The 23,993-nt window shown below is 39.5% G+C and overlaps 1 protein-coding gene across 3 annotated transcripts in view; it reads left to right on the forward strand.

Annotated features, from left to right (window-relative positions):
- Positions 1-23,993, forward strand: part of osbpl5 (oxysterol binding protein-like 5) — a 54,246-nt gene that overhangs the window by 3,325 nt on the left and 26,928 nt on the right. For 2 of the 3 annotated variants that reach the window (XM_083917544.1, XM_083917547.1), the window contains exon 2: positions 9,791-9,852. The gene's annotated coding sequence lies outside the window, so the exon portion shown is untranslated. Of the gene's footprint in view, positions 1-9,715; positions 9,853-23,993 lie in introns of those variants that run through there. The other variant, XM_083917545.1, reaches the window with a different exon arrangement.

Consider the following 23,993-nt stretch of genomic DNA (forward strand, 5'->3'; position numbering starts at 1 on the left):
CTTATTAAATTTTGCTTGCCAGAGTCTCAATTTACACGAGTCTTTCCATGTTGACTATCTCCTCGACTACATCCAGCCACATTGGGTTTGTTTTTTAAGAGTATAAGTGGAATTAAAATGATAATTTGCAGTGCACAAATGCCAGTCAAGAGATTCTAACGAATATAACTTCACCCCACTACTGTACACAAAGCAGTTGCTTTACTTTGTCACTCTTATACTATGCTTCCAATTAAGGATGTTGGGATTAATAGATTTTGCCATAATCACGGCTTCATGAACGTAAGAATTGTCGAAGCTACAATGCTGTCCAGATTCCTGCATTGTTGCCCTGTGAAATTTAAATTGTGTGTGTGTGTGCGTGCGTGTGTGCGTGTGTTTGTGTGTGTGGGTGTAAGAGCTGTGAAAATGTCAGATGTAACTGACATCACTGCATAATATCCGCCAATTTGTAAAGCATGCCATCGAGAAGTTTTATAGAGAGGTCCAGCATTTTGGGTATGTTACAAGTGGCAACACCTTCCAAATAATCATCCACCCCTTTCTGCGTAAGTCAAGGTAAAAATATATAATTAGCTAATGCTTAAAGCAGAACCAAAACAGTTTACCTCGTGTTAATGTTTACTTTCAGAATCCTGCTGAGAATTTTTTACTGAGGCAGATAAATTCTTGTGAGAGTCCGTGTGACGAACCATCCAACCTGTCAGGTTAGGACCAAAAGAATGTGTGAGAAAATACAAAAAAACGAGTACTGGTTTGTTAATTAAAAATACTTTTGTGTCATCTCCTCCATATAATTGAATACTACATGTTGTGATTGATAATAGTGGAAACCAGGATGTTTCCTCTGACAATAATTGTGAAATTAAAATCTCATATTGTGACATCCCTAATTGTCAGTAAACCTTATTTCTAGTCATTTTTCAAAAGATACTGAGCCCTATAAACTATTAGTTTGAATCTGACTGCTTTTAACAATGGGAGTGTCCTACTCTAGGGTTTGATAAATTGCTCAGCTCAGTTCAGTTCCCTTGAGATATAAATGCTTTCCCCGACACCTAGTGGGGGAATCTAGGCTAATACAGCTCCATATGAAATCTTGCACTCTGCTCTCAGACGTCAAACTCTTAGCTAAAGCTGTCTTTCTCTGTTTGCATATCACATTGAGCAGAATATCTGCAGCTGGGATAGACATTTTTCACTATTTTCTGACCTTTTATAGACCAAACGATGAATCAAGAAACTAATCGTTACAATAATCGATGGATATAATTGTTAAGTCATAGACTTACTTTTAGCAGCCTCTATTGTGCCAAGATTCCCTTCTTCTCCCATGGTCCCATGAGTTTTTTGTCCTAAGTTTCTTTACAGCTGTTAGTTGGCCTCATGTCTAAAAATGGGTCCCTTTCTCACGGAATGTCATATTTTTAGAGAAACCTCATCAGTGTGAACACTATGACAGTGCTGACATTTTCAAGGTTATGATAAAGCTCATTCCTAACCAATACATTTAACAAAAGAGCACACAAGGTGACTGCATAATGTATACCCAAATGGAGGCATTATTTGTAGGTATCCCTCTATAAATGATCAATATCACATTATTGTCAATTTAGTTATACCTGTCTGTGATATGCAAGTCCCCAATTTGAAATGCTATATTAACTGCTGTTTATAATAGGGATGCATCAATCCGATGGTGGCATTGAATATCTGAGTGGATCAGGTATCGGTTACAGTGTGATCGATGTATTCAATTCAATTTTATATTTATATACGCTACTACTCTACTACAGGACTGAAAAAGTTGGATTAGTCCTGTTTCATAAATATACCAGCACTATAACGCCCTGTAATGTCCCTAGACAGTGTTTGGGTTAGTGCCACATTAATCTGCAGAAGCAGCTTTTCACTTTGTCATTACAAAAGTGAGACAAAACAAACAGTAACAGTTTAAAGACCTGAAACCATATTCATGACTCCATCAGATACACCATATTATTATGTAACAGAAAACTGGATTTTCCAGAATTTTATTGAACAGTTGCATAGGCCGAATTAGAATACTTGATAACTCATTTTTTGTGTCTCCATAGTTTTCTTATTGCTATTTTCTATTACTAAAAACCGGCATACTTGTAGGCTTTTAAACATCAAATCCCTGTTTTTTTTGTGGTGTGGGCCCAGATTGTCTCAAGTAGGGTCACTTGTGACGACTTATTCTAGTTTATTTTTTAGCAGTTAATTTGCTACGTATTCACTGCAGCTGAAAATGCTGGCATTTTTTATTTTCAACCTCCTTGATGCAAGCATATATTTCATTTTCCTGTCTCTATTCTTTAAGCCGAAAAAATCTTGACCTCACGGTACCTCATTCTTTCCTTGTCTCTTGCTTGCCATGTCCATCACACACAAATTTAGAGTTTGCGACTAACCTCATGAACCCTTGACGTTTTTTCCTAGGCTGCTGGGTAGCAGGTGTGTATTTATAGAGCAGGTCAACACCATAGATCCACTGCTCTTCTTTTTACAGAGGCGGTGGCAGCCTGAGCGCTCTCATGGTAGCTAGCGCCTCTGCAATCGATATCCACCTCTCACTCATCTCTAGCTTAATGTATGGAGCTGCTGCTTGAGTAAATGCTGTCATCTTTTCTCTGGACCCACTGTTTTTAGTTTGTGAAAATTGTAGGTACAGTCGCAAAACGGAAATTCACACAAATGCAAAGGCTTGTGTGTGCATGCATGTTTTCTGTACATGGAATAGATGCATTATTCAGACTATTGCTTCCTGTCTGTGCTATGCTCATTATAATGTATATATTATGTTTTAATGTCCAATTTTGTAGATGGTCTACAGTATAAGTCGTCAAAGGACCATATGTCTTTGTCATGATCTGTTTTATTCCGAGTGGCAGTTCTTGAAAATGATTGGTACTGTGGGCGGACACCCATGTCAAATGCTGATAATCTGTAGTTTCAAGGGATAATCTACAAGGTCTGTTGAATTACAGCAGGTTTTTTTTAGGTTTCTCATACTTTTATTTGTTTTATTACGAAAGAGGTGATGCTGAGAGGCTTGATTACGTCATGGGTTTAATGTGAGCCTGTTAAAGCCTTCTTTGGATGGTCATCATGGTGCTCTGTGCAGAGTTTGTCAGATTGGTTCTAATTTTTGGCATCTGCATGCTGATGTTTTTATGCCATAGCATTTCATTGGCTACAGTCAAATCCGAAACTTTTTTGCTTAATGAATACCAAAGTGTCAGCATCATATTTATGATGCTGTGTAGTGTGTAGTCTCTGTTTCCCTGTTGGAGTATTCAGGTGAGAGGGGAAAGTGACACTGTGTTAGATTACACTAAAAGGATACTTGTGACACTCGTAGCTGTCTTTGCCAAAACAGGCAAGCATCGCCTTGAACTTTAGGAAAGACCTCAGGTTTCAGAGCATGGTGTATAGTTTTCATGACATGGACCCTCATCTGACTTTAGTCTTAAAGGGATACTCCACCCAACACTCAGTCCCTGTATATGAAGGTGTTTACAGATAATGCTGGCAATGGACAGTTTGAATTATGTTGGTTACAATGGTTTCAAACAGTGAACATTTGTCACACAGGAAACAAATAAAAATGGTCATAGAAACTTCCTAAACCATTGCTGCAGCATTCATTTTGTGCTGCCTCCCTCCAGTGTGTGTGATTCTAGCATTTCCCTCCCTGCTTCCGCTCTTTTGTGCTCAGATAAACATGTCTTGGTTTGATCTCTGTACTGAATGCACAGAGATGAAATTGATATTGATCCTCTCATCTAGCTCTGGGTATAGAATTAGAATAGAATGGAATAGAATCACTTTAATGATCCCAGACTGGGAATTAATTTTGTAACAGCAGTAGGGGTATGGGAGCAAACAATTTCTAAAATGTCAGAGAATTCCTTTAATGCCAAATTATGATGTTTTTTCGTTAATGCTGCACTGCTCACAGTTTTATGCTGGTGTTGACATTTAAGCTTTTTCTAGTGATTGATCAGTGTCCACACACACATACAGTAACACTGCAACCATAGCCAACGCCATTGAACTTCAATGGCAACTCCTCTAACCTTTGTGTAAACTAGAAGCATTTTAATTAACAGTGTCTCATATTTTTCACTAACATGTATATCCTACTTTGAAGCAGTCATTTACATGTAAAGAATAACCACAAATGTGCAGAGGATTACCCATATGCTATGCATTTGTTTGTCTATGGCAGTGATGTTGCTAGGTAGGCGTTCTGCATCTCTGGCTCATCAAGATCCCAAAGGATTCAGTAAACTCACAATCCGCGCGTCCAGGGACGCACCCTATTTTCTCCCTGGTAATACTACTTAGTGAACAGCAAATCCATCTTGAAACCATAGAAATAAACAAAAGATCTCAAAATAAACTTTTAGCACACACAGTTCTTATTAAACCTCCTTGAAATCATAGACATGGGGAAAGGTCCCCAAAATGTAACAAAACACACCTGCGCGCACACAGACAGTAGACCTGAGATGCTTGTCTCCCACTTCCACTTCCTATGGCAAGCCGTTTTAGGATTTAATATCTAGACTGGAAATGTACTGCATATATCCGTAATTTAATTTTTCCCAGTCAAAAAGAACATTTCGGATATCCACAATGACACTTGATCAACTACTCCTACTACTACTACAACTACTCTTTATAATGTTTTATTAATGTTAAAGGTCAACAAGTACATGCTAACTCAGAAATTCTCAGAGAATCTGAGCTGAACAATTTGTATTATTTGAAGAGTGCTGTTTTGTTTTTTATTACAACATTTGTGTGCATGTATGTAAACAGTGTAAAGGGTCTCTGAAGTTGATAGACAAACAGATATATTCTAATTTCCCTTGAAACTGTTCATTTTGCACTAAAGTTCCTAATAAAATGAGAAAATACTCGATACTTTTCATTCGTCAAGTTTTTGATTCATGCAGGAGTTAACAAAAAATATGCTTTACCATGCGGTTATCTCAAATAGACTATCTATTGAATTTCCATATAACATGCTATATTGTTATCGCGATATGAACGACCTATATGGGATAGAAGGCCATATCACCCAGCACTAACTGGGAGCCACTCAAATGAAAACCTGTGGATCCCAGCGACTCATTACACTGAAAACCTATCAACCTCACTGCTATGGCCACCATAATGTATATACTGTTTATTTAGTGTAGTATAAATAGTCAAGCATCAGGAAAAAAACAAAAAACAACCTTATCTATGCTGTCCAGATAAACACAGTGAAGCGGATTGGTGGTTGGTCTGATTGGGTCCACAGCTTTTCTCCCACCCTGGGTTAAAAGCTTTGGTGGAAAGGCGTCTGTGAGGCAAAACTGTATATAAAGATGGACTCCCTCTGTACAAAAGTGAAGTGAAAGTATCCCAGATATGGGCGCGGCAATGTTGTTTGTTTTTCTCCCCTTCCGCCTTCTTGCATAGTATTTTAACAAATTGCGTTGCACAAGATCATCCAAAACACCCAGATGGTAGAATCACATGCACATCGCATCAGGTCTAAATGGGCTAATTTAAGAACTTTGCCAGCACCCACAGCCCCAATTCACTAATGAAGATTAATTGCCATTCACAGTTAATATTTTGGTAATAATGATGCAAAATATTGGGCTCTACATCGAGTAGAACACTAATGTCCTTTAGTGCTTATGTCTACTGCAAAATAGATTTTAATGTTTAGGCTTTGTTAGAGCAAAATTCCTCAAACTTCTTTAAAAAGCTGTTATGAATATATTATTATAAAGCAGTGCATTATCTCTAATAAACATACACCTTCATTTAGTCTATTCTGTGGCATCATCATCACCATCATCATCTGCATTGTCAGCATGTTAATTGGTTCCCAATTAAAGGACAGAGGGCCCATTTTAGACTGTTGCTGTTCCTGGATTCTAAAGATGAGTTGCTTACCAGTTTTATTGTACCAACCCGGTGTTTAAGCTAATGGCACAGACTGGCCCCAGGATAGGATGCTCTGTAATGAGCAGTCATTGGTCTGTAAGGAAAGTGCACTTAATTCTAAGTGCCTTTAGACCTATTTCCATTCATGTAAACTCTGATATGCCTTCATTATGAGCAGTGAGTGCTCACTTTGTGTCTCTGTGCCTTGTGGTTTTTCTGTGTTCATGCAAGAGGAATGATGATGATGTTTATGGTCTGTTTTTCTATGCTCTGACTTCACCATACAAACAATCCCTGTATACCTAATGACTACAACCCCCTACAGGACTTTAGCCTTGATTTTCCACTCGTCGACATATCTTAGACTGACAAAGGCGCCAGACTGAGGCAAATTGTGTTGGCTCGGTGCTCAAGTATCGGTGCTTGGGAAGATGTGTAACAATAGGAACTTTACTGTACAGCCGCAGATGGACACTGCTGCCATGGGGACAGGCGGCATGCAGCTCTCTGCCTGCTGTCAGAGCTTTGACTGCAGGTTGAAGGTGCAGTGAATCCCTGGCGACAGCAATGTGTTGTCCTGTATGCTGGAACAGCAGGCTCTGATCCGGTGGTGTGTGACCTGTGGTCGCTGTTCAGTCAGGTGGTATGAAATAGGGTTTTTTCCTGGTTTAAAATGAAGGGGAAGAGGTACCATCCCAATCATGTCCACACATGTGCATGCATACCGTGCCTTCAACTGGCTCAAGGTTAAACTACTAAAATTGAATCTCAGTCATATTTAACTGCCTGTAATCAGGTGATGTCTGCACTGTTTCAGTCCACAGTTACCGAACTGTGGAAGGGACTGCAAGAAGAATGGACCAAAATTAAACCAGAGCAGTGTGAGAAACTAGTGATGTCTTGTGATTTAAAAAATATATATATATATTTATATATATATATATATATATATATATGAGCCACAGCTGTAATCTCCTCTCACAATGCCAGCTGGAGCACCTACTTCTTGCCTCAAGTAGTTATTCCCACCCTTCCTACTGTTTCCTTTAATCGAGCCAGAGACACAACTATAAATCAGTGGGCAGGATCTGGCCTGGGCCCCTCCTATGAGTCAGTTTTGGCTCTCTGCTGGGAAAGTTGGCGAGCTCTCAATGTGTAGTTCCAGTGTAAATGTTACTTAGTTGCATGCTTTCAAAGAGGCAGGTAGAGCACTCGTTATACAGTATGCATGTGGCAGTGTTTCCATGCAGAGCTTGTGTTACTTATAGTTCCCTCGCTGTATTTCAGTTGGCCCAGTTACATGAAGCTACCAGCAGTAGTGATGAGTAGTTTCTTCATATCTGGCTCTGGGTGTTCAGTGGTTCCCACAGGATTTTGTGAGGCTGTGGGGAGCCTCAGGGGGTTCCGGGGGCATGCTCAACCGTAAGAAAACTTTGTACATTTTAAAAGTTTAATGCATCAATCTGGTGCACTTTGAGAGCAACATTAAGAGAGTCTACATCAATGAAAAACTTTGTGCTCTAGTAAACAATTAAACCATAAACACATGGCTTGTATAGATACGATTTCATGAATACTACTATTTGTACCAATACTCTAATCAATTCATGGGAGATCCATTTGAGAGTGTTATATTAAGGAAGTTACAACAGAAACTGGTTTTAAATGTTATTTTTGTGGATAATTGATATTGTTGGACTTCTGTGCTGTTAACTGAATAACTAGCACATATTTCATAAGTATATGTTACATATTTGGTAAGAATAAGGTAAGGCTGCTGAACAACAGAATCCTTAATAATGAATACCTTTAATTAAACTGAAAGACATGTGTTGCAGAACACTGTTTCCATTTTAGCTCAGTGTGAGGCACACACTCACAGAAACCCGGGGTGAGCACTCCGCAGCAGCGCAAAGACGACTCAGCAGCTTTCTTGTTGCTCTGTAGGGCAAATTCATACAGGTATACTTTCTATAGCATGTGCAGTGTACCATCCACCCCTAGCATGAGTTTGTTTGTGAATTAGCCCCAAGAACATACAAGTCTGGTCTGAATGAGAAAATGTAGGACAGTTAATTAGAAAGTGATGTAGTTCTGGAGTCCTTCCATCCAAACCATGCCACAGTATGGGTCACAGTGTCTTCCATCACTTCTTACTTTTGTACATGCACGCTGTACATACATTTAATCGTTCTTGTACCATATCTCGGGCATGCCTTCTTTTGTGTGGGACAAAAATAATGCCTGAATAGAAATGAGCGCTGTTTGGTTGTTTTTAGGATGTCATGGCCCTGTCTATCTTAGATTACCCCTTCCTTCCTTCCTCTCCATGTCTTTCTGTTTTCCCATACTTGCGGCCTGTGTTTGGCTTGCATCTTCTCTGCATTGCCTCCCCTCTTTGTCTTTGCCCCTCAAGCGCTGTCAGCACAGGGATTCTCTCTCAGTTCACTTCTTATTTAGGTTAGACATGCTCAAGTGTTATGGCTTCCTCCTTTGCTCAGCGATAGGATTTAAAGGTACAGGATCCTGTTTCTTCTGCCCAACCAGTGTTACACTTTTTGGTTTGGCAATAGATCATCAATTGGGGTATCATCGGCAGAGATCCATGCCAAGGTGTTTTTGAACTGCTGAAATTCTGTTTGATGTTTTTGCAGGTTTTATACAGTTACTGAAAACTTTGGTAACGTCAGGGAGTTAGTGATGCTTACCCTTTTTAGTCAGTGAAGTTCTCCTACCTGTGAAATCGTGGTGAAATTATAGTTGACATTTTATAAAGACAAACAATTAGTCCGGCCTGTATTATAGAGGTACATATTGAATAGTCCCACAATATGAAAACAAAACATCTTGTGCGGTCCCTGCAGTAAGACTTAAGACGTAAGATTTAGACCGTGCAATACTGAGGGTTGAGTTATAACAATATTGCTTTTGTGAATGTGGCTCTACATCTATTAAGAATCATATTAATATAGGCTATTTGTTGTATATATCGTGTGTGTGTGTGTGTGTGCATACTTGCTGCTGTGTGAATCAATGTGTGTGCTGTGTTGCTTTGGTTTTTGGATTTGTGGCTTATCGCACATCCCAGCTGTTTGAGAATGCATTGTTCTTTGCATGAGCAGGATTAAGAGGCATTTCAAGGGAAAACGATAGTAAGACCAGAATGGGGTGTTGAAAACAGCATTCTTAGCTGTAAACAATAAACAATGTCAAGTGCAACCAATTAGAATGAGAGAAGTTGATTCAAATGTACATTAAACTGTGAGATTCCTTCAGTGTTCCTGGATTCACATCCTACTAGGGTGTGTATTTGTTTAGAGCAGAGTAGTAGTCCTTCATGAATGTGATAGTGTGTGTGTGCATGTGCGTGTTTGTGTGAGTTTGAGTATGGGTAGCTGTGACTGCTGCAGGCTTTCCGTTGACACAGTAAACACACACACTGAATAGAATCTTGTTTTTTTTGCTGCATAGAGAGTGCGATCCGTTATACTGTTTCTTTTAATGACCTTATTTTATTGGATTAGATGATGGATATATTGCTTAAATAGTTGTGTAGCTCCAAATCTTAGGTGGAGACTAATTGTAGTTGACTGAGAGTGGTGTGTGCAGGTGGCAAACAAACTGTGCATTTGACCCGGAGGGACGTTAGCGGCTCCCTTAGGAGTGCGACCGGGTGAGGTGGGGCTCCACCCTCCTTAACACAGTGGTGCGAGCGGGAGGAGCATGGAAAGGAGAGACACCGGGAGTGAGGCAGTTTGTCTGTTTAAACAGTGAGTTAAAGTGAAACCTTACTCTTACTTTTGTATCTCTGCAGGTGAGACTGGCTGCTCCAACAAAGGCTTCTGGATGTGGTGTCTCTTGTGGCTCAGGTGAAAGGTAAGCTGAGCTCTCACCTGCAGGCCCACACTTTATTGTCTTAATAATGCATATGCTCCAGTCACATGTTACAGTCCAAGGTTAAGGTTTAAATTTCTTAACCTGTTTTCTCTCAGGCGTCAGTCTACTTTTAAAATCTGACACAAATGCAAGAACATTTTTACCCACAGCTGCCAAGAGGCATAACTCACTTTTTGAGCAGAAGAGAAAATTAGAGCATGTCTCTTAAGGTGTGAAGTAGATTGAAGTTTCTATCTGCAGCTAACAATGTCAGTTATTGCTCTCAAGCTTACAATTGTGCTGTTTTGGTGACTTCTGCATTTCCATGTGAGTAATTGTGTGTGCAGCATTAAAAGAAGAGAAATCGACAGAACTGAGATCAGCAGCTAACAGGGTGTGTCACATTCATTTGGGTTAGAAGGGAGTAAATGTTTGGGGTTGCACAAGGACAGTTGGCTACAAAATGATACTTCAGGGAGATATGCAAAGCCCTAAAACCGGCACTTTGCCTGGAGTACATGTTGATCTTTTATACAGTGGCAGAGGAAGTGTAATGACTAGTTGCTATTTCTTTCAGTCTCCAATCCTAAGCACACTGTATTTTGGTCTCTCCTGGCAGGAAAAATGTACGAGTGTCTTAATGAGCGTTGGTTAGTTGTAAAGGCAGGACTGGAGACAGTCCGCTGTTCAGCACATCTGTTCATTGCGCATAAATATGGAAACCAGGTGTTCTTATTGGACTTACTCAAACTAATTAAGCCCCCTTACTGTAAGAAAAGTTTGTTTCGGTTGAACTTACGGTCTCTGCTTTTAGTATCATGAAACTGTGTTTGCCTTGCTATTCTTTACAGCCCTGAGCAGACTGAACTGTGGTAGCCGTGAAAAAAACACCAGTTGTCCGCTCATATCAGTCAGGAAGCGTTTAGATTCAGCCTTGCCCAAGCTGTTTATCTTGGCATGTGTTCGCAGCACAGAGCCGTATGAGATTTAACTGCAAATTACACATTAACCAGGCAAAATGTCTCAACCTGTACCCAGCAACACACTTCCCAGGCTACTCTCGTCTCACTTTTTTGTCTGCCTTAGAAGCCACACACATTCAGACTGATCTGATTTACTACAATGTTAAGATAATGGTTATAAATACTTCATGGTTTATGTTAATGACTGGTTACATATTTCCTTTATCTGTTCTCCATTCCATTAGTAAGGCTTAGTGTTTTGTTCATAATGCATTGTCCATTAATGGACATACTATTTAAAATGCATTGTTGTTCAAAAGGTGGAAGATTTTTTTTATTTTTCTCTGCATTTCCACTCTATCACGTCCACTCCCAAGGGGATCACTCTGTTCACCTAATCTACCTCATACCTACAGTTTGAAGTTAGTGATGTGCTCATCATTGGTTTACATGACTGTAGAGGGGAGAAAACAGAACATTTTCATATTTAGTTTCTCCAGCTACTCAACATTAAACTTAGTTTTTACCTCTGTGTTTAATTGAATGCAAGAGGCTGCTTGTTGCACACTGAAAGGTCATAATGTCACCTTTTTGTGTTGGCCTCTTTATTTCAAACATATGGTGGACTCTTTTTCTTGTATAGTAAGCTCTTATTACAATGATGAATGAGACTTCATAGCCCTTACTAAGATATCCCAGTCTTTGACTTGCTGTAGAGAGTAAACAGAAATATCTAAGTTGTTGTTAATAGCTGGAGTACTCTCCTTTCCATATTTATTTTTCCAAGGCTTTAATGTTAAGCTGATCAACAAATGTTATAGTAGACAAGTCGGTCCGAAATGGTTTTCAGTCAGAATAGATGAAACGGAACGCTTTTTTGCTAGTAATGCTAAATAGCATCTGCATTGGGTATTGTAGAACTCCATTCACAGATAAATGGAGAACCCAGAAGTCTCTTTCGATCAGCAAAGCAAAGTGTATTTTATTGAGATTAACACTCAGGGAGCCAGCCAGAGCCTATTTGTTGTGTTCCTGGTGGTTGGGGGGTGACTTTATATATATTTGTTTTGGATATAAGACTGTGTATTAGTGACACATGGAAACTAATCGGGACCTCATTGTGTCTGAAACAGCATAATAGCGGCAAAAGTAACACACCATTAAGGGAACATAGATCTCCATCTTATTAGGGCAGCAATATAAGTCTTTGTAAGGGAAATCTCAAACCTTGGCCAATAAAATTTAAATGTATGCATGCATAGATAAATGCCACCGGGGGAAAGTTGGAAAACATTTTTGATGTAATTTGTTCAGTTGGACCTGAATATGCGAGTATTCCTTTGTTAGGGAGCAAATGGATGGATGATCTGTACATATATACAAAAGTGTAGAATTATTACCATTTGTAAAGAACCATTATTTCTATCTGCTCCAATGACTTGTGTATATAATTTGCACTCCTGGTAAGGATAAGCCCATGTATTTGTCTGAGAAAAGCCTCAGAACTTCTGTAAGCTTCTTTAGAAGTGTCCTTCTGTCAGTGTGGGATTGATGCGGGGACAGAAAGAGGGCAGGTATTAAACAGGATAATGCAAGGATGTACAGGCTGTTGGAAGTTTTGATCTGTTGACCTAAACCTAATTATCGTTTTGTTACCAGGTGCAGGTGCACTGGAAAGGAAAGAAGTGAAAGTGTGGAACACTGGTGCAGTTCAGAGGTCACAGCATTAGACAGACACAGGCAGATTGCTACTCATACACTAGAGCTGCCATGGCACTAGTACACATTTTTTACTATGAAAAAAAAAATGTATACAATGATGTAATGTATGTAGTGATCCTAAAAATAAACCATATGCTAATCCATCCTATGATAATAATATAAATATATATAGGGGGGGGTGTAAAACATGGAACCCCCTCAAGTCTAGTACATGGACTGATGTAAAAAGACCAGTTTTAGATTTTATTAGTCAAAACTAGGCAGATAACTTAATAAACCTGCTTTTCTATCCATTCGTTGTTGCTCTGTGTTCACTCCCTTTAGTAACAGTCTTATGGCAGAGTCACATGTCTTAGCTAAACATGTTCTATATTGATAATTTCAGGATATGTTGGGTTTTTCAAGAACAGCATGATTGTTTTGGCATGTGGTACTAACCTGACACAGGAACCATCTGAGACGCTGTCATTGGAAACTGTTTGAAAAAGGGGGAAAATATGTGGTAACTGATTGGATGAATCATCTGTCTGTTGTTGATCATTTATTTTTATATATCTGTGTATATATCATATATGACGTTTTACTTTTTCACTCTGCTATTGTGCAAAACCTGTTTACTAGTAATGTTTTTCACCCTCAGGAGAAATAAATAAGGCTGTGTGCACAGCGGTGTCAAAATGGCACTTCATTGACGATTGACATAATCCTGGTATTACTTGTATTAAGGGACTGAAGTGCATTATAACTTTAACTATAGCTTCTTAAAAGGGTTTGTGCATTTTTATGCTCCGCATCGGTGACAGCCTTGGCCAGGAATCATTTCAAATGTGGCACAAACATCCACTTAGACTCAAGGATGAACTGATTGCGTTTTGGAGGTCAAAGGTCAATTCATTGTGACCTCATCATCATCTGCTCCATTCTCATGAACTCATGAAGAAATTTGGATTCCATAAGAAGGAAGTAAAACTTGACAAATGGCCATTTGTAAGGTCTGTAGTCCTAAAGGCCAGCGGCAGCCTGACAAATCTTAAAACTCACAAGGTGAGACAACATGGAGAAAGCTATGCGGGTGACGAGGATTATGTGGATGCTAGTAATGTTACAATTAGCACAAGCAAGAACACTCAAGACAAAGACATGAATCTTAAAAACTCTTTCCAGCAACAACTCGCCGTGGTCTAAGGTAATCACAGCATCTATAGCCAGTTTTATTCTGTAGGACCTAAGACCTTACAGTGTACAGTGCTGTGAAAAGTATGAACCCTGTCACTTTTTCCAAACTTTGTTGCATTATAGATGTGACAGATTATACTGTAGATGGATCACTTTACAGGTTTCTTCTTCTGACTAATTCTTACATAGAGTTCAAGAGGAAATCAGTACAGAGACTCAGCCCTTAAAGTGACCCATCTACCTCTCCTGCACATCTGGCAGCAGAGTGATGGTTGAGGTTCACTTGATCCATCAGACCCTTGATATGACTTACTGCTGTTTATCCAACCACCTGCTCCATACTGTACCAGTGTCATTTACATTTGAATCTAGCCCCGCCTTCAATTCTCTTAGAGACCCATTCAAATGCGGAGAGGTTTTAGTATCTCTTGCACGGGTCCCTGAAAATCAGATACAAAGAGTTTGGTGATGATGATGATGATGATGATGATTGCATTAATAATGAGAACAGTGCTGGTTGATAAAGATTCAATGCTGGACAGACAGGGGGTGATTGCCCCCTAGACAGAAGAGACCATGGAGCATGTGACTGTTCAGTTAATAGAGGTATAGAGAAAGTCATTAGAGGTATAGAAAAAGTCATTAGACGTATAGAAAAAGCCTCATTAAGTTAATTTAGCTCCTGGGCTGGCTTGTGTGACATGACTATCAAGCGACTGCTTGGACAAAGGGCAGAACTTGCACTCTAAGGAGATTGACCCAATTACTTCCTATTCAATGTTGTACAAATCATGAGTAAGTCTTGCCATGGCAGTATTCATTCATCTCAGGTGTGAGAGCACCCAGCATGCCAGCAGTCCAATACAGACAGTCAGCCAACTTCTTTTTTCTTTGGTAAGAGTATATATTTTCCCAGATAAGAGAGTTTTAGAGTTTGGTGAGAAGTGGTGTGAAGTTGGCTTGTTCTCTCTCTAACTGTTCTCTTTGGGGTTGGAGAAGCCCCATGCTGAGGTCAGAGGAGGAAGGGAAGTAGCAGCCCATGGATCTTACCTTGTATCTCAGTTTTCTGAAGATGGTTGCAGCTAATGCAGTTATAGGTGTAATTTGGTTTAAAATATCTGCTCACTTGCTGCAGTGTTTGACATACTGTTGGAGACTTTGATGACTGAAAGTTGTATTGTGAAAAGCATTATGCTCTGTTGTTGGTATATTATAAACAAACATGGACATTATGAAAAGGATAATGTTTAATAGTATGATGGGGGCAAACATATTTTCTACAAAATAGTGCCATTAACAAAGAGTTTTATTTTGTCATAATTTTGCTGTAGAATAATAGAATAGAATAGAAATTGATCCTAAACTGGGAAATACTAAGCATAGGGGGTAGCTTTAATGTATAAGACAGAGGGAGTTGTATTTAAAGTATTTTTTCTGAACATGCATTGGTGTAATCTATATTCATGTGAATTGATTTGCTTCAAATTGTTCGACATGTTTTAAGTGCAGAGTTCCACTGACCAGGGGAGACTTTCAGTTGGATGCAGAGATGCACTAATCCAGTTTTTTCCGATCCAGTCAGATTACTGATACCTGGGATGAGCATATCGGCTGATACCGATATAGATCCAATACTACTGTTGAATTAATGAACCAAATACCGTATATTGCCTTGTGAGTAAAGGCATCAGGCATCAACATTTAGCCTTGTTAAAAAAGGTAACACATTAACACAGATATAAAGGCACTTAGTATTATTTATTAACAAATAACAAAGTGTTCAAGCAGCAAAAATAAATAAATAACACTTCAATGAAAAGTGCATTATAAAACCCCAACCAATCGCTTAACTGTATTGCTGTGTATCATATTAATAAAAAAAGAAATGACTGGATCGGAATACTGGATCGGCCTCATTCATCCGATATCCGATCCAGCTAATTGGTCAATATCGGAGCCGATATCCGACCCGGGTCCGCCTCGGCCCGCCTCTGCTCCACTGCGCTCCACCTCTTTGCAGACGGAATCAGGCACTGCCAAGATGGTGACGGCCGAAGCCAATGGAAGCACCTCACTTTGAGCTTCATTTTGGCTCTTCAGAATGTTTGAGGTGAAGCGTTTGCAGGGAATTGCGTTAAGACTAGACAGTAGGTTTAAAGTTGGGTTCAGACTGAACAAGGTTCCTCCTTTTTAGTTCAAGTTGTACTTTGCAATTTGATTCATTGCACTAATTTGACTGTTTTTGCTTTCCAAGTTTATTTTCTATAAACTGACAATGTGTTGAAAGCCAGACATTAGCTGCTTTTAGCAAGCAACATTCACCAACCTTGTGTGTGCTAAATGTACCTGTGTAGGTATGTGAGAGCTCAGACTCTGACTCATTAAGAGCTTTCCAAGAATAGCAGTTTTTTTCTTATTTTCCCTACTTCCTCTACTTTATGTTCATTCATAAAGTTCTATAGCTGAAGTTTTTTTCTCAAGTTTAATCCTGGTCATAGGTTTTGCACCACATTATAGCTGGCAAGGCAGTTTTATATTTTTAGCCAGGGTATTTTTATTCATTTAAAAAAAAATATGCAGTTAGTATTTTGGCCAACAACCAGCTCATGGGTTGATGGCAAGGTAGAAGCAGCAGGTTTGTCTTAAAATGCCTATATCAGGAAATATATATTGCATATTGTATTGGGCAGGTGGTCAATTAAATGGCATATTATTAATCTGAGAAATCTCTAATGTGCTCCTACCCTCTGCTGACCACTGGGCTGCTTTTTTTTAGCCTCATTCATTAAAGCAATTTATCTGACACCTTGTCATCTGGTATCTCTTGTTTAATGACCCTCCTTCTGTCCAATCAGGACAGGCAGCCTTATGGTCTCTGCTGTCAACCCCTCACATCTCCGGTCCCCCCGGCAGAGAGGTAGAAGAGCCCCTGCCCTCACCACGCTCCCCTGACCACCACACTTTGCCCAGTTCCTAGCCTGCACTGGCTTAATTAGACACATGCTAATTTTCAACATATTTTTTCTGTATCCATTGCTATTTCTTCACATTCACATTCATATTTTTCTACATCTTATTATTTCCATTTTCGCCAGAGATTTTCAGCTCTATAAAAAGGTCTTTCCATGGTGTAACAGGTCCTTTAAATCACTGCAGCAACTTGAAGTAGAGCATGAGAAAGAATCTAATTTGCATAGACCTTATATAAAATTAATAGAAAAAGTGTAACATGTAAAGTAAAATAGGCTGATACATTTCCTTTCCGTGGCATTTAGAGCTGGAAGGTAACTACTAGATATGTACTTAGTTGATGCTATCAAACTCTTATTTAGCAATTTATTTTAAGATACAATTCTTATTTAGCAGTTTTATTTATTTTCATAAATGAACTGCTCTTTTGGCATCCGAGCACAATTGTGTGAACCAGACATATATATTCTAGAGCAGGGGTTCTTAACCCTTTTGACCTCTGGGCCCAATTTCCCCCCTACAAAGTGGCCCAGGGCCCATTCAAATAATAACCCTTTCGTTTTAATTGATCCAAGTCTTGGTTTGATTTGAATTCAATAACTCAATCAAGTCCACTTGCAGTTAAACAAGCTAAATCCTTATAAATGAAACGATATGATACACTGTGATCATCTCAAAGACATTTATTTATAATGTGTATGATGTAAACCTGCACATACAACTATGAACAGGCTAGCAATTATAGCAAATAGGGCTTGAAATCAGCCCTTCAGCCCAAATAACAAGTCAAGCGTATTAACACAAAATCCCAAAATATTTAAGATAGGCTATTAAAATATTGCTTTTCAAATAAACAGTAAATACAATTCAAATAAAGTGCAAATGAAAAGATTGCATTATAAACTGCTGATGAATTTGACAGTTTAGCAGTCTTCATTTTTACATTTTTTACTCTTTTTGTAAAAAAGACATGCTACAACTGCCATTTTATGTTCACTTCTTAATGAGACACTTGGGCCTGCCTCTCAGACATAATGAGTTCCAGTCTGGGTGGAATGGGGTCTGTTTGAGTTTGTTTCGAGCTGTCGATGTGAACGGAAGGAGGAGTTTCACAGCTCTCAGTGGGGGTAGATGTGGGTATTCCTTTGAAACAACAATCCAGAAGTAGCCTCGATCCAGTTTGCCCCACTGTGCCCTCAAAATGCTGTCAGTGGAAACTTCCAGGAGCTGTGATCCCAGATGTGAGGGCAAAGCAACTTCATTTTCAGTGGGATCCACTGGAAATGGGTCCACAACCCCCATGTGCCCTTCTCTGGAATCCTCAGGGGAGTATTCATCAAACTTCTCTGCCAGTTATGAGAGATGCTGAGAGACTGAATGACCGATCTTCACCTGAGGGGAGTTTTGTAAAATGTCAGACAAATGTGGAAACATGTCCATTCTCTCTTCCTGGACCCTCTTAGTCCACAAACAAGTTTCTTTCTGAAAACTTGAACTTTGTCTCTAACAAAAAAACATGTTGCTGTTTCTCCCTTGGTGTTCAGCTGGTTCAACAGTGAAAAAATGTCACAGAGGTAGGCAAGTTTAGCTTTGAACTTGGTTTTGGTATTGTAATGTGCAAGAGGAGATTTTTTTCTCAGTGAGAAAATAGAAAACCTCATTCCTCAGCTCAAACGCTGGAGGACCAGTCCTCTTGAGAGCCATCTCACCTCACTGTGATAGAGCAGCTGGACATGTTCTTCTTCCAGGCCCTTACAAAGCTTAGCAAAACATCTGGAGTTCACAGCCTTATTTTTAATTAAGTTGATGGTTTTCACACTTACATCCATCACCTCGTGGAACTCTGGTGACATTTTTTTCACGGTGAAGAAAACAGTGGGTCCTTTCAGCTTCTGGTGCATGATCGAGTATCTGCCTGATGACGCCGCGATGCCTGCCAGTCATTGACACTGCACTGTCTCTGCACACCCCAACACAGTTCTGCCAGTCCAGGCCATTCTCAGTGAAGTAGTTATCCATCCAGCGAAAATATTCTTCTGCTGTAGCTCGAGTTCGTAGGTCTGCAAGCTGCTGTCCCAGCGATAGCGCACAAAAACTAGCAGCAGTGCAGCATTTGTGACATCAGTGGTCTCGTCTAGCTGCAAGCAGAAAAAATGGCTATTTTTTATTCTCTCCACCAGCTGATGCTGTATATCTGAGGCCATGTCAGCAACACTGTGCCAACGCTTTTTTACTCTGCACCACCCCTAGCTACGAGGTAGCTGGCTTTCAAAGCATATTTAGCGTTTCCAGTCAGTGACACAATGGATCTTTTCTGTATCTGTAGTTAATGGTCTCTTCTCTTGAAAAAATCTACGGGCTTGTTTCAAGATGCCATTATTTTCATCTTAACTGTACACACCTGTAAAATCTGTGACTTTATCTTGTATGGTTATCAGGCCAGAGGTGTAAAGCCATGGCCCCCTCCCGACCCCCTACTTCCGGTCCCCTTGCTCAGTCAGTACCACACCCATCTTCGACTTAGACCTTCTGTTTGATCTCATTTCACAACGCATTTTTACAGGGTTAGGTTACAGTGCAGTGCAGTGGAGCTGTTGGGAGATGTAATGCAAAATGCCCCTAACCCAATGAAAAATGAAACGCAAACAAGTTAATTTAATTATAAAATACTTCCTATTCCCATATAATAATTATGAAATAAATGCAGGGATATCGGTGAACCTTCTATTTTTGGCAGTGTGATTGATATGGCATATAAAAATATTGACTAGAATATGCCAAAGAAAGAACACAAAAATATTTATGAATAAATATATGCAGACTTGCACAAATTTCCAAAAGGCAGAAACAAATTATTTAAGGAACCAAAGATTGTAAGGACACTAATCTTTTAAGGAGGCTTAACGTTTTAGGTTGTAGGATGCTTTTATAGTGGTGTTTTTAATACTTTGACTTGACTATTTACCGCAATTCTAAATAAATTACAACAATAAATATTATTGGAGGATATGCTTTGTGCAATTTTTTTTTTAAGATGATTTTTTGGCAGTTTTTCAAGCCTTTTATTAGATAGGACAGACAGGAAATGGGGTGAGAGAAAGAGGGGGAGACATGCAGCAAAGGGCTGCAGGTCATAGGCGAACCCGCAGCCGCTGCCTTGAGGATCTTCAGCCTCTTTACATGGTGGCGACTGCTCTAACCACTGTGCTACCGAACGCCCCTAATTTCATCTTTAGAAAGACCAGGCCTACTTCATTTCTCTCATAATTATTTTTACTTTTTGTTTTTTAAAGTATTCTCAAATGATTACTTAATTAATCATCAGAATGATTAAACAATACATTGATTTATTAATTGCTGCAGCCCTACCATTACTGGAAGTATTGCATGTCAAAGTCATGGCTGCAACCTCTCAAAGTGCGTCATTGAGGTCCTCTGATGCATATAATATTCAGGTTGTGTCTGTGCATATGTGTTCATGTCTGCCTTTTGATGCATTTGTATGTAAACAAATTGGTCATGCTTGGCCCCACTGCATCCATCAGCTCAGCCTGGCTCTGCCTGCCTAAGGCTGGTTCTCACAAACAGCCACCGCTGGCCTGGATCCAACCGTACAGACAGCCAGCTGGCTTGGTCAGTCTGCGAGGTCAAATATGGTTCCATTGTGTGGAACCATAGATAGGTGAATCATAGAGGTTTCAAGGGGAACATGGCTGATTAATTAAAACGGTAAGAATATAATCTAAGTTTGAAAGTGGACGTTAGTGGGCTTATTGAGCTTGACTTCTCACTAGGGGTGTTTCAATAAAGTAAAATAGATATGTTTTGAATTCCATGGTACAATACAAAAATGATACAGACAACAATGTAAGTAAAACCACTCACGTAAACGAGTAGTGAGGTTGGAGGTACCTCTGGTGTAGTGTGGTCATTTAGATCAGGAAGTTGGAGGTTTCAAAGTAAGTATGTGATTGGGGAAAGTACACACTATACACTCAAGTCAGAAGAGCACAGAGAGAGATACTTAGAGAAGTCTTTTTTGATACACAGTACTTATTTTGGATCGGTGCATGTGTTGTGCCATATCTCTGGCTCTGTTTTCAGATGCTTGTTCGTTGATCTTTACCCCTGTACTCACCCTCAGACTGATCCAGAATCTGAGCTGATTTCCCACTCCTTTGTAGGGAATCCTAGGTCTCACTTTCAGGCTATGTTTACCTTGCTCTTTCCCTTCTCCATGACAGAAGCCTCTGTTCCCAGAGACCAGCTATGTGTACGAAGGGAGGTTGTGTCTCCTGCCAGTCTAACCTGAAACACAGAGAACCGTGGAGGCACTCTTCCTAATTTACAAAACCTAAGTCCCTCTCCACTCACCCCCCAACACTGACAGCTGGGCAAGGACTCAGATATCCTCTGACAACTTTCCTGGACTATACACAAGCTGAAAGGCTCCATCAGATGAGAAAGACCTTAAAGAAAATTAATAGATCGTCATACAATAGCTACATGATGCACAACTTTTGACATTACTGCAGCATCAGGAAGGGGGAATGTTTGCTCGAACAGGGTGGAGATTGTGGTTGCATGGTGTAGGTTTACCATGGTTACGGACCATCGCAGTCCCCAGACAACAAAGGGAGTTTCTTATTTTAAGTAAGATCGATCAAATGGGTAGTCTGGCTGGAAGGCATTTTCTCCAAGCAAGCTCCTTAAAATATACCTTCACCCCGTGCAAGACTTGGAATAGAACAACTCAACCACACATCCTCCCACAGAGCGTCCAAAATTAGCTTAAACTGTAACAGTTTGACCTAGTTCTGCATCCCTCATGTTCTCTTAGACACAGTACTTACTTTTTTCTTTTGTTTTTCTTTCTTCTCCCATTTCTAAGTCAGAACTAACAACTTTGTGGAGCTGTGATCATTGCTTAAAATATTTCTATTATATACTATATAATATAATTTAATATAATATAATGTACTTGCTCAAAGCATTTACTGGGACTGGCCCAGGGCAAGTGTCTTACTTTTTTTATTCACTAGATTCAGGGGAATGAGCATTGATTTTAATTGGGTGGCTTTGTCAATGTTTTGACCTGAATTCTGAATTAATTTAGCCATGTCGTGCATTATGCTAAAATGCCATACACTGGAAATGTAGGGTCTACTTCGCAGTGATGTAGTTGTTTCAGTTACTTTTGTAGTCCACATAGTATTTATTTTATGTTTTAGTACATTAAAGGATGTTGTTTTTGCACTCAATTTTGTGATTGGCTTTCTAATTTTTGTTGATAATGACTGTTTGAAAGAACATGAATATAATCTCCTGCTTCTTCGTTTTTCGATTTGTGTTTCTAGGCAGTAATAGAATGTTTTACAGTATGTGTCAGCAGATGAAAAGTTCCATGACGTTTCTTTTTGCGGGAAAGCAACTGAAGAGTGGATGTTGTTAGATGAGCACTCCTGCAGCAGAGGCAGTGGTTGAAATGCACCGCACATAGAGTATGTTGCAGTGTTCGTTGTTGATGCACATACTGTACTTGGCGACAGCCTATTGGTGTATATCTAGGTCATATGTCCATCCATTTGTCCTGGCGTCACTAGAGAAAGGGGGTTAACAGGGTTGGGGGTTCTGAACGGAGGACAGATGGAAGGATGGAAGGATGGAGGGAGTGTCTGGACTTAATCTGTGCCATCATATCATCAACAGCTGGCTTGATGCTATCTGTTAGTATTGCAAGGCTCTCACTCTCACACACAAGCTTAGCACATACTACACACACACACACACATAGTTAGTTTTTTGAATCAAGATTATACTTCTATACCTATTTTCTTCTTTTCTTTTAATTTCATTTAGAGCTTATGTCCAATTTTCATAAGCTAGGTTGAAGTCTTTGGGTAGGTGTTAAGGATGTATGTCTTTCAATTTTTTATATCATATATCTATTCCAGAAATATGCAGTATATCAGAAACTAAATGTGTGTCGTGTGTGATCTTGTGGCTGTCACTTTTAGTTTAATCAGATGCCTTAACATTTTCACAAAACCTTTTTTTCTTAGCCCAAAGTCATGATGTGAAAATGCTGACAGCACCCAGCAAACAGTATAATGGCAAATTAAAATGTTTCAAAGTGCATCAGTCCGGCAAGAACTTTTTGAATTATTAACATGCAGAATGTCATCCCATATAGCTCCTGACAGTGTAGTCGCACATGGCACAGTGTTAGCTAAAGATGTGTAACCAACCCTTCCCAACCTTTTCTTTTTGTCACAGACCATTTTCTGTGTCATGTGGGATTCGTCACTGTCCTGCTTCTTTACAGTCGCAAGATCTGGCCAAGCTAACATCAACTAACATTCGCAAAGGCCTCAGACAACTTATTTTTCTAATGCTAAATATTGCTGTTAGCAATATAAATGTCTAATATTAGCTAAAGGAAATGTAAATACATTTTGCACATATAACTTATCATCCATCCACATGATGTTCACTACACTGTCAGTGTATATACCATTTAATTCCATGGGCTCCGCCTGAGCGGTAGTGTTAATAGATTGATTGCCAGTATATCATTTTGGATTACTGGATAGTTTAACCATAAAAAGTAGCATTTCTCTCCGTGTCAACTCAACTGGAAAAAGAGTGTCACAAGATCAACTTCTTTCACCTGATAAACAACAAAGCTGTGGGACTGTGTTCATGAAATCATCTTTACAATGTTCTATCATGTTCCCCGCTGCTCCAGTGTGCTGTGTATGTGTACTCAATCAATTGAGTAAACTGTCTCTCAGCCAGATTCTCATACATTGTTTTTGGTTACATTTGGTTGTAGATTGGGACAAGGTGAAACATTTTGCTAGAAACGGATTCTAAATCAGTCATGCATGCTAACAACGTACAGGTTTGAACATGTCAACATGTTCCCAGACACATCCCTCTGTTTTCCCTTCCTCCTCCTCATCCCAGTTGGTGCAATGATTACTAAAAATGTGCATGCCCCAAGTGACAGCAAGACAAGTGTTTTCACTACGACAAGGTAACTGTGGGTCAGGCAGTTTTTGTTTATGTTTTTTTCTGTCCTTCTTCGCATAGTTCAAGGTTAATGTGTGACACGGGAATGTGTGTTATTGACTAGCCTGGTTCTACGACCTCACTGTTATCTATCTTATCTTCAGGTTGCTCCTATCACTGGGTAAATATTAGCCCAGCACCTGTGTAGCATGAGTGGTAGATGTTACTTTCTTAATGTTAGCCTAGCTTGGCAAACTTTAGGTGCTGGATACAGTGAGCTTAGAGTTAAGGTTCAGC

This window comes from Echiichthys vipera (genome assembly GCF_963691815.1).
Source record: "Echiichthys vipera genome assembly, chromosome: 7".
Taxonomy (NCBI): Eukaryota; Metazoa; Chordata; class Actinopteri; order Perciformes; family Trachinidae; genus Echiichthys; species Echiichthys vipera.